The sequence below is a fragment of the Macaca nemestrina genome, chromosome 6 (genome assembly GCF_043159975.1).
Source record: "Macaca nemestrina isolate mMacNem1 chromosome 6, mMacNem.hap1, whole genome shotgun sequence".
Lineage (NCBI taxonomy): Eukaryota > Metazoa > Chordata > Mammalia > Primates > Cercopithecidae > Macaca > Macaca nemestrina.
The window spans coordinates 124,507,030-124,522,463 of NC_092130.1; the positions used below are offsets into that span (position 1 = coordinate 124,507,030).

General features: G+C 35.4%; 1 non-coding gene across 1 annotated transcript; it reads left to right on the plus strand.

Moving 5' to 3' along the window:
* The first annotated feature begins 14,419 nt into the window (after positions 1 to 14,419).
* Positions 14,420 to 14,527, plus strand: LOC112423203 (U6 spliceosomal RNA). The gene has a single exon (XR_003013677.2). It is a non-coding gene; the product is annotated as a U6 spliceosomal RNA (small nuclear RNA).
* The last annotated feature ends 907 nt before the right edge of the window (positions 14,528 to 15,434 follow it).

Below are 15,434 nucleotides of genomic sequence, written 5' to 3' on the forward strand. Positions count from 1 at the left end.
GAACACTTTCAAAAAATAAGACTATTAGCTGAATAGAGTATCCAGCATGGCCTGTATAATCTGTTCTGTTGGTTTCCAAGTCCCTGTGGGATACATTTTATTATCTCCATTTTACAGATAAGGAAACTGAAACTCAGAGAGTTGTGGTTATTTACCTAAGGTTACTTGGGGAATAAGTGGCAGGGTGAGAAAGGGAGCACAGGCCCCTGGGACTCCAGAGCTCTCTTTCCCTTGCACTAGCTGCCTCCCTGGAAAGTTAAATAGTTGGTGATGGCTGCTGTTAGGCCTCTGAAGGAGATCATGATGCTCTTAGTTCAGATTTTTATTGATTAAAAAAAAAAAAAAAAAAACTGTGGTAAAGCCCTAAAGCAAGAGGTCAGTGGTATTATTCATGTCTTTGGTCTTCCAGTCACTGAAATTAGTATTTCTACATACAAAGCACCACTCTTGGTGTTCTAGATGATGTAGACATTAATAATACATGGTTATTGTGCTCTAGGGTCTAATAAACATTTTGGGGAGAAAAGGCCTATGGTGTGTGAGAGAAACAGCCATTAGGGTTTTCTGGCAGCAAGCAACACAACCAACGCAGGCCAATTTCAGCTAAAAACAATGTTCATTGAAAGGGAATGGGAGTAACCCAGAAAGCTGAAGGAAAAACTGTACAGCCAGGCCACATAATGGACAAGAATATAGCAGCTTCAAAATTCGAATAGCTATATTACTTATTGATAACAGTTATTTAGCACTTTTTCTGTACCCGGCCCTGTTCTCAGTGTTAACATGTATTAGCATCCGCAATCTACACCACAATGCAATATGATAGGTATTATTAGTATTATTACCATAAGGAAATTGAGGCATAGAGAAGTTAAGTAACTTGTCCCAAATCTCACCACTATCTTTAGGGCTCCACTGAATTCTGAAAGATTTTCATTTTTGTGACACTTTTCTCAAGATTAAGATTCAGGAAGTCTAATCTGGGTGATGTTCCTGACTTTAGCCAAGAGATGGGCAGTAGTCCTCCAAGAAGATGATCGTACTGGAAAAAATTGGGTAGGCAAAAATAACAGATGTCCTCAGTATTGCAGAGATGTTAAAAGAAAGCTGTGGAGAATGAGAACATTTTTATGTACCAGTTGGGTTACCAGCTTTGAGGTTCAAAGCTCTTTCCTCATTTTACAGGAGTCTCACAACAGGGAGATTTGGAACCAGTCATTAGAGCACTAAGCTGAAGTGACTCTGCTTCCCAGTGATTGTAGGATGTCATGTGGGCACTTCTTTAGCAAAAGGAGAGGACAGAACTGAGACTCTAAGATGGGAAAAGCAGTCTGAGGATGCTGACAGTTTCTAAAGGGTATCTAGGAAATACTCTGTTTGTTAGAGTCCTGGCTGGCCTCCTTTAATGTCAGGGTTAAAAGAGTCACAAATTGAGGATACACTGACATTAACGTAGACTTTCTTAACTGAATAGTATCTTTTTCAGCACCTCATCTTCTCGTCTCCAGCCTATCACCCTTGCATGGTTCTCCCACTCACACCCTTCAATCTGGGCCTTCCTACTTGAAAAAGAGAGCAGTCAACTTCAACAAAGCATTCATTCATCTGTTCATTCAACTAGTACCTGTAACTCTCATGCTACCTGAGCATGACAGAAACTCTTCTTACCCTGAGGTCTGAGCGAACAGTCTTGGTGGGGAATATAGAAGAGTAATCGGGCCATGATGGTACAGGGCATTACCTGCGATAGAGAGGATTGTAGTGGGTGTTACAGAAGCACATCAAAGGACCATCTGATAGAGTCTGCGGGTAATTAAAAAAGGCTTACTGGGGCCGGGCGCGGTGGCTCATGCCTGTAATCCCAATACTTTGGGAGGCCCAGGCGGGAGGACTGCCTGAGCTCAGGGGTTCGAACCCACCCTGACCAACATGGTAAAACCTCGTCTCTACTAAAATACCAAAAAATTAGCAGGGCATCATGGCGGGTGCCTATAATCCCAGCTACTCAGCAAGCTGAGGCAGGAGAGTCGCTTGAGCCTGGGTGGCAGAAGTTACAGTGAGCCAAGATAGCGCCATTGCACTGCAGCTTGGATGACAGAGTGAGACTCTGTCTTTAAAAAAAAAAAAAAAAAAAAAAAATAGAAGGCTTACTGGAAGAAGTTATTAAAGAAGAACTTGAAGGGAAAAAAAAAAAAAAAAAAAAAAAAGCCAAGGTTGGGGAAAGAAGTGTATCAGGCAGAGGGAATATTTAGGTGTAAGGCCAACCAAGGGGACTGAGGCCTCTAGTGAGAGGAAGGGCCATGAGGAAGAGGTTGTCTAATGCTTCAATGTGCTTGAGACAGGGAATAAAACAGCTCCAGAAGTAATCATACTATCAACTGAATTAAAATAAGAGCCAGAGAGGATTCTGGGACCGTGAGAATCCAGAATCATCTCAGCAGAGAGAATCTCAAAGACCTTCTCAGGAGAGAGAGGATTTTGAATGTCTTGGGAGATGAATATTTTCAGTCAGCAGAAGTAAAGGAAAGGGCATATCTGCAGAAAGAAAGGGTGCATCGCAGTAGGAAAGGCCTGAGGTAGACCAGGGTAGCCACTCTGTTTTGTTTCCTTTGTACAACTTTCACCTGCCTAGATGTGTGTCCACCAACTCTGCATTTTATTTGTTGCTTTCTTATTCATTCTTCTAGATTCCTGTGAGTACGTTCTCCACAAAGATGTCCAGGCCAGCAGAGGTAGAAATAGGGACTTTCTCTGTGCTATCAAAGTTATTGTTTCATTTCTTTTTGCATTCTCTAGGATTTAGCACAATTCCAAAAACATACTAAGTATTTAATGGTTTTGATGAGTCCATTTATTAATTAACTGGTGAACATATGGGCAGACAGACTGGCACAGGAGTGTAGTTCTGGAGTCAGACTTCTTGGATTCAAATTCTGGTTGTGCTACTTTTTAGATAAGTGATCTTAGCCCAATTATGTCGACCTCAGCTTTTTTATTGGTAAGAGGGAGACGGTAACAAAATCTCTTCCGGTTTCTTGGAAATTCAATGTGAGGTACTTAGCAGAGTGCTTGACCCAGAGTGAGCATGTAACATATGTCAGTTGTGTTGGTAGTGCTGATATTATAATATAGTATCTTCTCTCTCATGCTGTGCACGTATATGGCAACAATATGGAAGAAATCCATTAAAATTTGGCAATTGTATTCTGCAAAGGGCAGAATGTTTCTTAAGAAGGGATGACAATGAGGATAGAAAAATAAGGTCAAGCCTGCGCAGCTCCGTTAGACAAGTCCACAGTTAGTACCAGAAGTTAAGGTGCTCCCGGGAATTTGTAATGAGATTGCCAGAAGTCTCCACCAAGGCTAGAAAACCATTGGAAAAAAAAAATCATTGGCATTCCCCTGTTGTCTTTTAAATTGTAGCTTCTTTCCTCCTTTATTGTGTGTCGACATGCTCCTTCACACTATGCTGAACTACCTACACGGTACTCCACTTGGCCTGCCTTTCCCCATGTTCCTGGTTCTGAAAAATCCAAAAGAAACTCCATTCTGGCTTATTCACTCAGAAGTGGTAAAGAAAAATATAATTAAATTAAATATTTTTTTCCTTAAGTCGCTATACTTTTATTCAAACACTATGGAGAGTTTATATTTGTTACAGGTATAGAAATACTTAAATAAAATTGAGATTCTTACTCTAATAGAAATAATAACTTTATTTCAAGAGAGGTAGCTGATTAATTTATGTTAGGTAGCCTTTCAGACAGTATGGGGCAGATACATTGGGAAGCTACTAAAACTATGGACAATCATGTACTCCTCTTATATCCAGGTGTGACCTCAGTAACAATTTCCAGATTTCATGGCTACTTCTAACAATGATTATAATAACTGAAAGAGAAGAAGAATTTGAAAATATATGAGTACAGTAAACATGTCATACAGTTATTATGAAGCATATGTTTAACTCTTGGCATTTGTGTTTTTGGTATAAGTGTATAATATGGACGTTAACAGCACCATCTCAGAATCCAGACATCTTTCAATTCAAACCCGTTTTCACCCTTGTTAGCAATGTGAGCTTGGGTAAATTACTTAGTTCTCTAAGTTCAGTTTATTTATTTGTACAATGAAACTGCAGGAGTATTAATGATTAAATAATTTTGTTTAAATGGTTATCAATCTGCACAGTTTGTAGTATAATTAATAAATATGTAATTGAAATCTGGAGTTAATCTATTGGTGCTAATTTCTTCTTCTGCATCATGTGAATACATGTACATTTCTGACATATGTGTGTACACAAAACATCTACAAACACTCTCCAGAGTGCCAAAGCCAATAAATGCACAATCCCACAAGCCTATACATTCCACTCTCTCATTCATGTGAATTTATAACATCTCACTCTAATAAGATATTTATGTTTTATTCTTTTCCTTTATTCTTAATGCAAAGAAACATTAGCATATTCAATAGTGGTTACCTTCTGGTGCTAATCTCAAAATCTAACGTTATTTAAGAAAATTGTTCCAGAGTGGAAGGTTGAACTAATAGGAATCTACAATTCATTTTAGGAACAAACAGGAAAATGCCCAAGAGGTTTCTTCTGAAAATTAAAATTTATCACTTACCCCTCACTTTTCTCTTTCAACTAGCTAAGGTCATCGGGGTATCTAGGGTGGTAGAGAAATAAGAATAAATGGTAGCCTTGAGATTAGTTCATCAGTCTTCTAGATTTCATAGTGCAATTTTTATCTGTCTTTGGGTTAATGAGAAGTAACTTGTCTTTATTCTTTAGTTTTGATAGCCATATATTACTTACTACTTTTAGATACTCGGCCAAACCAAATCATGTTGATCATAGCAACATAAATGTTAACACAACTTTGCCAAATGATGTTTAAATGGCGAATTCAAGAAGAAAGATTACAGAATCCACTCTTTGGCATTCTGCACACCAAACAAACAAACTAATTGACTCAATTTTTTACTTTTCCACTAAACCCAAACACATCATGTTGACATTTCTTGATATTAGAATTGACTATGGCAAAATGAACACACAAAAAATGTCTTTTGTATTCTCTAACAAACTTTGGAAACAAGATGGGCAAATAGCTTTATGCATACTTAGGGTCAGAAATTTAGTAAAGAGATCATTTATTTTAATTCAAACTGCATTATTGGCTTAGAAACATACACATATATCCTCATTCTGTGACCATCAAGTGTGCTTGAAAATTTCACTGACAAGAAAGGGAGTTTTGCATGGGAAGGTCCTTGGTATACAGTGATAATTTTCTCCAAAACACATTTTATTCTCAGGACCCACCATTGTGTTGGACAGGAAATGGATGTGAAGCTAAAATTGTGTTTCACTGCATGTGAAAGTAACCAGTTTCTTGCTACCTGAGTTTTTTCTTTATAAATCCTTAGGCAAGAGAGTTTTTATAAATGATGAGTAAAATATCTGAAGTTTGGTAAATTTGTTATTGTTTATTATCTCATCAAATTTCAACTTTGAACATCTTTGGTGAATGTTAGCCATTCAATAACAGATTTCCAAAACTGGTATTTAGTCCTCTGGTTTACTCAGCTATATTAAGTTTGGATTCTCAAATATATATACACATACATATTTAGTTATGGTTACTAGCTATGACTATTTTAGTTTTCCTAATTTTTATTTTCTTCAACATTTCCTTGAATAAAGTATTTCTGGAAAGGAATATTTGCATGATTTTTATTGGAAAGTGAAAATTTAACATAAACATTATATAATTCCATTTTATTTTGTGATCTAATAAAAATATAACAGGTAGTTAAATTTTAACAGACCCCTATTTGGCATATAATAATGCAGTTATTTCATAGGGTTATTACAGATTACATTATTTCAAAAGCAATATGATATGTTTGAAATTTGGAAAAATAATTTACATTGTAAAATGCTAATAAAAATACAGATTTCTATAGTGAAAGTAACTTCCTGTACTACTTTTCTTCTAAAATGTTTTAAAACCTGTGTTCTTACATTTATATCAAGAATATTTAGATATTTTAATCTGAATTCCAGGATGCTGAAGTCCTTAAAAAATGAACTCTCAATTTTTTTTGTATTATTATGTAGAGAGATACAAAGTGCAAACAGGTTATGTGATTCACATAGACTATTTTAAAACTAGACACATATTTTTGGCTATTATTTTTTACTTCAAAATCTATATAAGGGGTTAAAAGTGGCTAAAGAAATATGTCTATATCTTAGCAATGATTTTTTAATGTAACAAAGTCAGGTCATTTTTCTCATTGTTTTGATGTGATTCTAGACTTACAAGTTCAGTTGTTATTCCTACTTCACAGAATATTGGTAAGCTTATCAATGTATGTACATATGTATATATATGTTATGTGTGTATATATATATGTTAGAGTACACAGAGTGTTCAGAGTGTACTCTAACATATATATTTCCATATATTGATAAGCTTACACATCTGGGCAATTTCCTGTATATATATATGTTATAGTGCATATCTCTAATATATACAGAAAATTGCACAGATGCATAAAAATCATAAAGTTCATAAAATAGTAATATGAAGTCTTCATGATGTAATGAAAAGAACGCTCAATTAGAAATCAAAAGAATTTTGAGCTCTTAACCCTCAATTGGAAATCAGAAGAATTTTGATTTCAATTAGAAATCAAAATAATTTAGCCTCTATATACCCTTAGTTTTCCTCATTGACAAAATGCAATCCCATAGGAGAACACAAAGGAATTGGGCATAGAATTGCTGAGAAATACACATACATTAAACACACATACATGCATAGATGAGTAAAAATCATAAAGTTTATAGAATAGTCATATGAAGTCTTCCTGGTGTAATAGAAAGAACTCTTAGAAATCAGAAGAATTTTGAGCTCTTAGGCAAGCAATTTAGCCTCTATTAACCCTTCGTTTTTCTCATTTTTAAAATGCAACCCCATAGGAAAACACAAAGGAAATGGGCATAGAATTGCTGAGAGATACACATAGGTTAAATTTACACGCATATAAAGGTAGTTTTTCAAACACTTTTTATTTTGAGGATCAGATACAAATATTTTTATTTTTTCTTGCCAGTTAAAGTGTCTTGGTCTCTTTCGAATGCTTCGTATTTGTGGTTTTGATTCAGTAATTTAAAAGAGATGAGAACTTCCAAAGACACATTGAAGTTGCCATGATGAAAATTGACACTGACTCGCTTAATAACTTTGATAAGTAATCTAGCACTACTGTCCTTTTCTACTTGGGTGGAAAATAGACATCACCTAACAAAGAAGATTCTTCTCTCCCTTCTTTGAAGTCCCAATCAATTCTCATGATAAGTCATTTAATTATTTGGGGGAACACTGATTTGAAATGATCCATACTCTTAATATAAACACAGGACCTCTAGGAGGTAGGTTTGGTTGGTTATCACATTTCTATATTATTGCAATGTTGCATGCTATTTTAAGCATGCTTAAATGAGGCAGACTTTTAATTTAAGAAAAATATGATATAAAAATAATAGAGCCCTTGACTTTGGGAAATCTATCTTTATGTTTTCATTGTCCCTACATTATTATGAAAATACCAAGCATCAAATAATAATATGCACTGGTCCAGTGTTATGGAAAATTGAAAGTACCAAAATACAAAACAATATAAGCACACTTGATATATTTAATTACCTTATATGGAACTTAGATTAGAAATTTTCAAGCAACATAGCAGCACTGAACCTCACTCATATATACAGATATTCATATTTTGTGTCAGACACTTGAGGAAAAATCCAAAATTTAAAATTTAATGTATGATCACTCTAAGAAATACTTTTCTTTTTAAATAGAAAAATTGTAGAACAAAGCTAATAATTGTCATTTTCATTTATCATGTACGTTTTCTTTTTGTTTCTTCTTTTGAATTTTTAACAATCAAGATTGGAGATTCTTCGTTGGTGTGTTGGAGAGTTTGAATGTATACCTAATTTTAAGAAATTAAAAATCAGCAACACCCACAAAGCAATGTCACCAAACAATGAATACCGCTTCCCTCTAAAATATCACTTAAAGATGAATACATTTCGGGAGTTGAAAGGTGGCGGCACACCTGCGGCACAACCTTAAATGAAAAATAAAGACAACTGGGTTGTAGGGTGCCTTTCCCTCTTCAAAATAAAATTCTTTACAATATGCAAGACAAATGGCACAAAAGTGAAAGGGCAGTGATGCAGATTGGATAGGCTTACAGCGTAATTGAATTAAGGCTTGTATGCCACATATGACCACAAAGCAGGCCTATGGCTCCAGCCTGCTGAATGGAGGTGGCTGGCCTGTCAATAAAAACCCTTTAAACTGGTTAAATGCATCATAAGCGTGTGCAGAGCGCTTTCTAGCTAACAGGTGGCTGAGTAAACCTCAGCTGGTGCCACACAGGGCTGTCGCATTGACCTTCTTTAGGATAATTTCAGTCCTCTCTTTTTAAAAAAATTTGTTACTGTACTTGCTGTGGTGAAAACAATTTAGGGATGAATAATTTCTTTTGGTCCCTAGAGGCACCAGTGGCTCTCTCTCTCACCCTTTCCCTTTTTATCTTGTACTCTCTCTCTCACCCCCTCTTTTTCCCGGTCTTGCATCTGAATTTACATAAAGGAACAGTGACAACAGCAAGCTGAAAGGCATAGCTGGTGGGAGGATTAAGTATATCATTGAAAGGAATTATGTTGTAAATGACTGGGAGGGGTAGGGGCTTCTGTTCCTTGGTCCCATCTGGTCCTCAAAGAATACCTTGTTGTAATTACCCCCAGATGGTTTGTGCTACACTGGGGTCTGGACAGCCAGGTGCCACTGTGCCCTGCTGGGTGTGATATTCATTGCTACATGCAGTGACAAAAATGGACTTTATTGAAACCTAATTTCTTCCAGGGTATTACACAAATATGAAATGAACCCAGTTCATCAAGAGAGAGCTTTGTTTGTTTCCAAGCTGAAATGGTCTCACCTAAGATAAGGCTGCCTGGTTATTTCACTTTTCACAATTATCCTAAAAGGAAGAAGCAAAAACAATTTACAATGTGTGCTGGGTTTAATTCAGTATTTTAAGTAATGGAAATAGCATCAATGGCAGGTATTTATTCCTGGCTGTTAGGTAGTTTTACATTAGTATCTGCCTAAAATTTTCAAGACCATGTTCTGAGTATTTTGTTATTCAAATTAACAAGAAGTAAAGTAAATTAGAGTAACCAGGCCATAAACACATTTTGATATTAGTGAGTAGATGCTTATGTAACTTAAAATTTAATCACATATTATTTACTATAAAATATAGCTCATCAGCTAATTTTAAAAACAAATTTGAGCGTTTGTGTTGCACTTTAGCAATGATATTAATACAGAAAAATAAGAAAATGGGAAATAAATATTAAAAGTTAGCCGTGTGTTGTACAAAAGTGGAATTTTACAAAATTGTGCTTGTATTAACTATCAGGATATTTAGCTTTTAATTTTAATATTATTAATACATTTTAGAAGCATCAGTAATCTGAAAATAAAGGTAAACATCATAATTTTATGTTTTATTTATATTCAGTTTATTGTATGACATTTGCAATACATCTAATAATTCTTTTGCGAGAATTGCATAACAGAATTTCTCTCAGATCTTACCAAATTAAAAACAAAATATTCCTACATTCCACATTTTTCTTGTTATAATTTTGGATGTATTAAAATTTTGCAAAGTTACTCAAATTCATTACTTTATTAAATTTTCAATGTAGAAATTGGACAATTTTAATATGAAAATAAAACGGGAATTAAAAGGAAGAGCAGAATATGGAAATTTTTATACTCCTTTTATTTTTCCCCTTAAGTTATAGTTATAAATTTTTATACAGTATAAAGAAAGCATGCACAGGGTTAATCTTAATAAGAATATTTTTCTTTAATATATTTAAGCAATTTGTTAAACTGTGTGTTGGCTAAAAACAAAATCAAAATGCTTCTTGATGCATATATAAGAGGGATTTAAATATATAGATAGTCAAATGGGGGAATGGTTTCAAATAATGGCAAGTTATGTGTTAGGATCAATTGTTCTGCAACACCACTTTGTTGAATAGGTTTTATGTACTTTGTGAATAAAATTTTGAGCTGACAGTCTTTCTATCTATAAATGCAGTCCCAACATTCATCCAAATTTTACGGTATTTTTGAGGTAAAATCGTTCTATTAGTATACATAATATACACACAATATCTAGGAAGACAATTTTGAAGGAGGAACCAGACTCTGAGTACCAGGCTCTAGCTCCAGCCTGGTACTCAGAGCCCCCTGATCTTGGTGATCCAGTTAAACGTCATTAAACTTCAGTTTCCTCTTGCAAAGTGATTGTAAAAGAGCTTGATTACAAGATCAGATTTGTGTTTTTAAAGATACATGTGTTTGGCGTTATTGTGAAAGATACAGGAAACAGTGTAAGACTACAGTAGTCCAAGTATTCACGACTAGGACTTAAATAATGACAGGTCGGATGGAACGGAGCAGAGAGCAGAGGAAGACTTTTAACAATGGGAAGAAATAGAAGTGAGAAATTTTAAGTATTCCATCCATTTTTTTTTTTTTTTTCCACTTTTGAAGCATTCTGGAACCTTTTTTTTTTTTTTTTTTTTTTTTTGGCGCAATCTCGGCTCACTGCAAGCTCCGCCTCCTGGGTTCACGCTATTCTCCTGCCTCAGCCTCCCGAGTAGCTGGGACTACAGGCACCCGCCACTGTTTTGTATTTTCAGTAGAGACGGGGTTTCACCGTGTTAGCCAGGATGGTCTCGATCTCCTGACTTCGTGATCCGCCCGCCTCGGCCTCCCGCAGTGCTGGGATTACAGGCTTGAGCCACCGCGCCCGGCCGCATTCTGAAACACTTTGGAAGCACTTCTGTAAATATTGTATTAGGATATGTGTTTCAATGTAAGAGATTTCTGTTGCAGTTTCCCCCCCCCCCCCCCCCCCCCGCCTTCTTTCTCTATTTCTTTCTCTTCATTGAGCCAAGCATTTCCATGGAACCTGGTTCCTTGATACTTAATCACTTGGAAAAGGGAATTTGAGAAGATGAGCACAAAAGCCTAAGAAATGCCTGTGCTTTCTTTCCTAACATACTTAATGCTCAGGTTTCTGTGTAGATAATCTGGCTTAACCTTTGGACAATTATTTGTGCAAAATAATGGTTTTGGGCCTCTGTGTTAAAACATTAGAAGATCAAATTGCTCTGCAGCAACTTGGCACAGGTTATGATTGATTTAAGATCTCCATTTATTGATTAATGCCAATTTACCTGGAGTATCACTAGGATATTACACACATACACATACACACACACACAAACACACACATACACTTAATAGGCTTATATGTCTTAGCAAATGAAAGTCATAGTTCATGATATTTGGAAAATGAAGAGTAATTTTTGGGAATAATTCTGTTAGAGTTTCAAAAGGATCTATTTTCAATAATACATTCAGTTTCAGACATAATAATCCATATTATCCTTACATGTATATAATGAGATATTATTAATATTCTTATATAAAATTAATAGATCTTGAAATTAGAGTCTTTAAAATTGTCAACTCAAATTTTTTACCCCTTACAATTATTTATTCTATATTAAACTTATACATTTATACATTTATACAGCTGGTTTTCTAGATTTTTAATATAATACAAAGCTCTTTATCTTTACAAAGCAACTAATTTTAATGTGGAGATTCTCTGATTACTAAAAAACAGTTCTTACTTTAAGGTGAAATGTGCCTTTTTGTAATTTAGTTTCCTGTTATTTTAAGAACAATTCTTTTTTGCCACCTGAAGAAACACTATTGATAGGCAAATTGAGATATCACAATGAGTTTTTAAATTCTAGCCCTTTCCAGAATTCTTAAGACTCTAGATGTGCCTTCTTAATTTTTCCTCAGGGTGTCCTCTTCATGCTCTAAAACATTTCTGAGGAATCTTCCACCTGCACTGAGATTTCTTGAATTCAGAGATTATTTCTTATTCTTTGGTGTATTTCTAATGCATAACTAAGTTGTTGGACTCTAATAGGCCTGAAACAGCTATTTACTGAATACATAAGCACTTATTATCCAACATTTATTATTTCCTATATGCAAATAGAGAATTCAGGTACAATTATGAAATTATCTCCATTCTCAAATAATTTTAAAATAAAACACTGAGGACTAAGATGGTGCTATGGAAAGGATTGAAACAAAATCCAACTAGACTTTAGAGCATGAAGATATTATGTCCAGTATATTTTTTGGGGAAAACTTTTCAATTTTCTTCTCTGCATTGTTCTTAAGGTTATGATTTCACGTGTGAAAGTGGGGAGAGGGAGAGCATCCAGGTAGATACACTGTCAGGAAAAGATGGCTCATTGGCGATAACAGTGACTTCATACGTGATTCCTTAGGCATTGGCCATTGAAATGTTTTGAGTGAGAGTGCTCCACGACAGCTGTGTACCATGAAGAACTAGAGGAAAATGTGTTCCTTAAGGACCACTGGATGAGATAAAGCAGCAGTATCTCAGCCCAACACTGGTATAGTCAAATCCTAGAGCCTCTGCCCTCATCCTAATTATTACTGATTCTTTAGGGTGTATAAAGCCAGAAAGCTTGTTATGAAGGGAAAACACATTTCCTTCCATATTTAGTTTCCATTTTCTTAAGGATAATTGAATTGTAATAACAATGATTCACATAGGATTCCAGAAAAGCTATGAATTGATGATTTAGTACATATCACTTGCTACACAAATGATGTGAGGTGGGGAAGGAGGCAGGTCAGTTGGGAGAAATGCCACCTCAAAAGTGTTCTCCTGGATTAAAATGTGCATTTTAGACTTTGACTTCTCTGGATTCTTTACTGAAATATAAGATTTGCTTTTTTTTTTTTTTTTTTTTTTAACTTTTATTTGAGGTTCAGGGGTATATGTGCAGGTTTGTTATGTAAGTAAATTGCATGTCATGGGAATTCAGTATACGAACTATCTTGTCACTCAGTTACTAAGCATAGTACCTGTTAGGGAGTTTTTCTATTTTCCTCCTCCACCCTTTACCCTCAACTAGGCCCTGGTGCCTGTTGTCACCACCTTTGTGTCCCTTTGTACTCAATGTTTAGCTTGCACTTATAAGTGAGAACATACAGTATTTGGTTTTCTGTTCCCATGTTAGTTTTCTTAGGATTATGGCCTCCAGCTCTATTCATGTTGCTGCAAAGGGCATAATCTTGTTCTTTTTAATGGCTACATAGTATTCCATGGTGTATATATATCACATTTTCTTTATCCAGTTTTTCCTGTTGATGGGCACTTGGGTTGATCCCATGTCTTTGCTATTGTGAATAGTGCCACAATGAACATGTGCATGCATGTTACTTTATGGCAGAATAATTTCTATACCTTTGGGTTTGTATCCAATAATGGGATTGCTGGGTCCAATGGTGTTTCTGTTTTAAGTCTTTGTACAAAAGCATAAGAAATGCCTATGGTTTCTTTCCTAATATACTTAATGCCACACTGATTTCCACAATAGCTGAACTAATTTACATTCCCACCAGGAGTCTGTAAGCAATTCCTTTTCTCCATAACTTCACCAGCAACTGTTGTTTTTTGAATTTTTAATAAAAGCCATTCTGACTAGTGTGAGAAGGTATCTCATTGTGGTTTTAATTTGCATTTCTCAAATGATTAGCTCATGTTGAGCATTTTTTCATATGCTTGCTGGCCACTTATGTGTTTTCTTTAAAGAAGTGTCTATTCATGTCCTTTGCCCACTTTTAGTGTTTTTGTTCTGTTTTGTTTTGTTTTTGCTTGTTAGTAACATAAGATATTTTTAAAGTTTCCTTCTAAGCTTGGAACAGAAGACTGGAAGTAAGGACATGAGAAGCACAGACACAAATTTCCCCATGTTCTGTACAATTCTGTAATTCCTGCTCTAACAATACTGGTGAGCTGGGGGGAAAAAAAAGTAGAAGGAAAACCTTCCCTAATTATTTGCCGTTGCCTTCTAATTGGTCTTTTTTAGATTTTGTCCTCTTCCAGGCCTCCTTTTTTTCCTGGAATTATTTTTCTTAAATACAAATATTAATTCCCTATTCCATTCTTATTGTCTGTACGTCCAAGCTCTTAATGAAACATGGTTTACAAAGCCCTTTAGAGTTTGGTTTCTTCCTGTCTCTTTAACCTCATCTCATTCAGTGTCCCTTCTTGCCCCAGTCTTCAGGTGCAAGGAAAATAGTATTATTATACCATCCTGCCTTCGTGCAGGAACTTTCCCCATTTTAAGTTTGATGCGCTCCTGTTCTTCAGTCCAAAACCAACCAAAGTGATTGCTTGGGCAGTACATATACTAAAATTAGAACAACAGAGAAACAATTTAGCATGGCCCCAGAGAAAGAATGACATGCAGATTCATGAAGTATTCTATATTTTTATGCTGTATGGTTCCACTTTTATGAGGGTACCTAGAATAGTCAAATTCATAGAGATAGATAAAATGGTGGCTGGCGGGGACTGAGGGAGGGAGGAGCATGGAGTTATTGTATAATAGGCACAGAGATTCAGATTTATAAGATGAAAAGAGTTCTGTGCAGGTGGATTAGTAGCAAAACCATGTGAACGTATTTAATGCCACTGAACAGTACATTCAAAAATGGTCAAGATAAATTTCATGGTGTGTGTATTTTACCACAATTTTTAAAACTAGTCCAAGTTCCGTGGTCCCTTTCCTCTGAACCCAACCCCAGAGGGAGTTAAGCACTTCCATTATTTAATAAGTAGACTGAAATAGCTGCACCCTAAGTGATTGTTAAGGACTATAACCTTGAACTCACTGTTGCTTAATCCTCATCAAATGCTTCGTTGGGCAACATAAATTTGCAAAGGATTGCCTGAGTGATATATAGTCCATGTGTTCCTATAGATACAAAAAAGAAAAAAAAAATCCTAAGAATAAGCTTCACAAGCAAAAATTTACACATCTGGACCATATGGTCTGTCCTCTTGTAAAACTGCTTTTACTGTATGTAATTTGGCATTATGTCATCATTGGTCCATGCTAGCAACCACTATAAGAAATAGCCCTATGAAGTCAGTTTAATATATGGATGTTGTTGAGGATGGCATATTGTTCTTTTTTTGATCACCTACAAGGAAAAACTTTCATTTCAGCACTAGGAATAGGTTCATTTTCTTTTTCTTTGGAGATAGTATAAATAGTGTAATTTATTATGTTCTCATTTTTCTTACCTTCCAAAAAGTTTAGAGGCCAAATGCTTACTCTGGCATTTTTCTAGACCTTAAGTATGTATTCTGTATGCTCATATATTGTTGACTTCAAA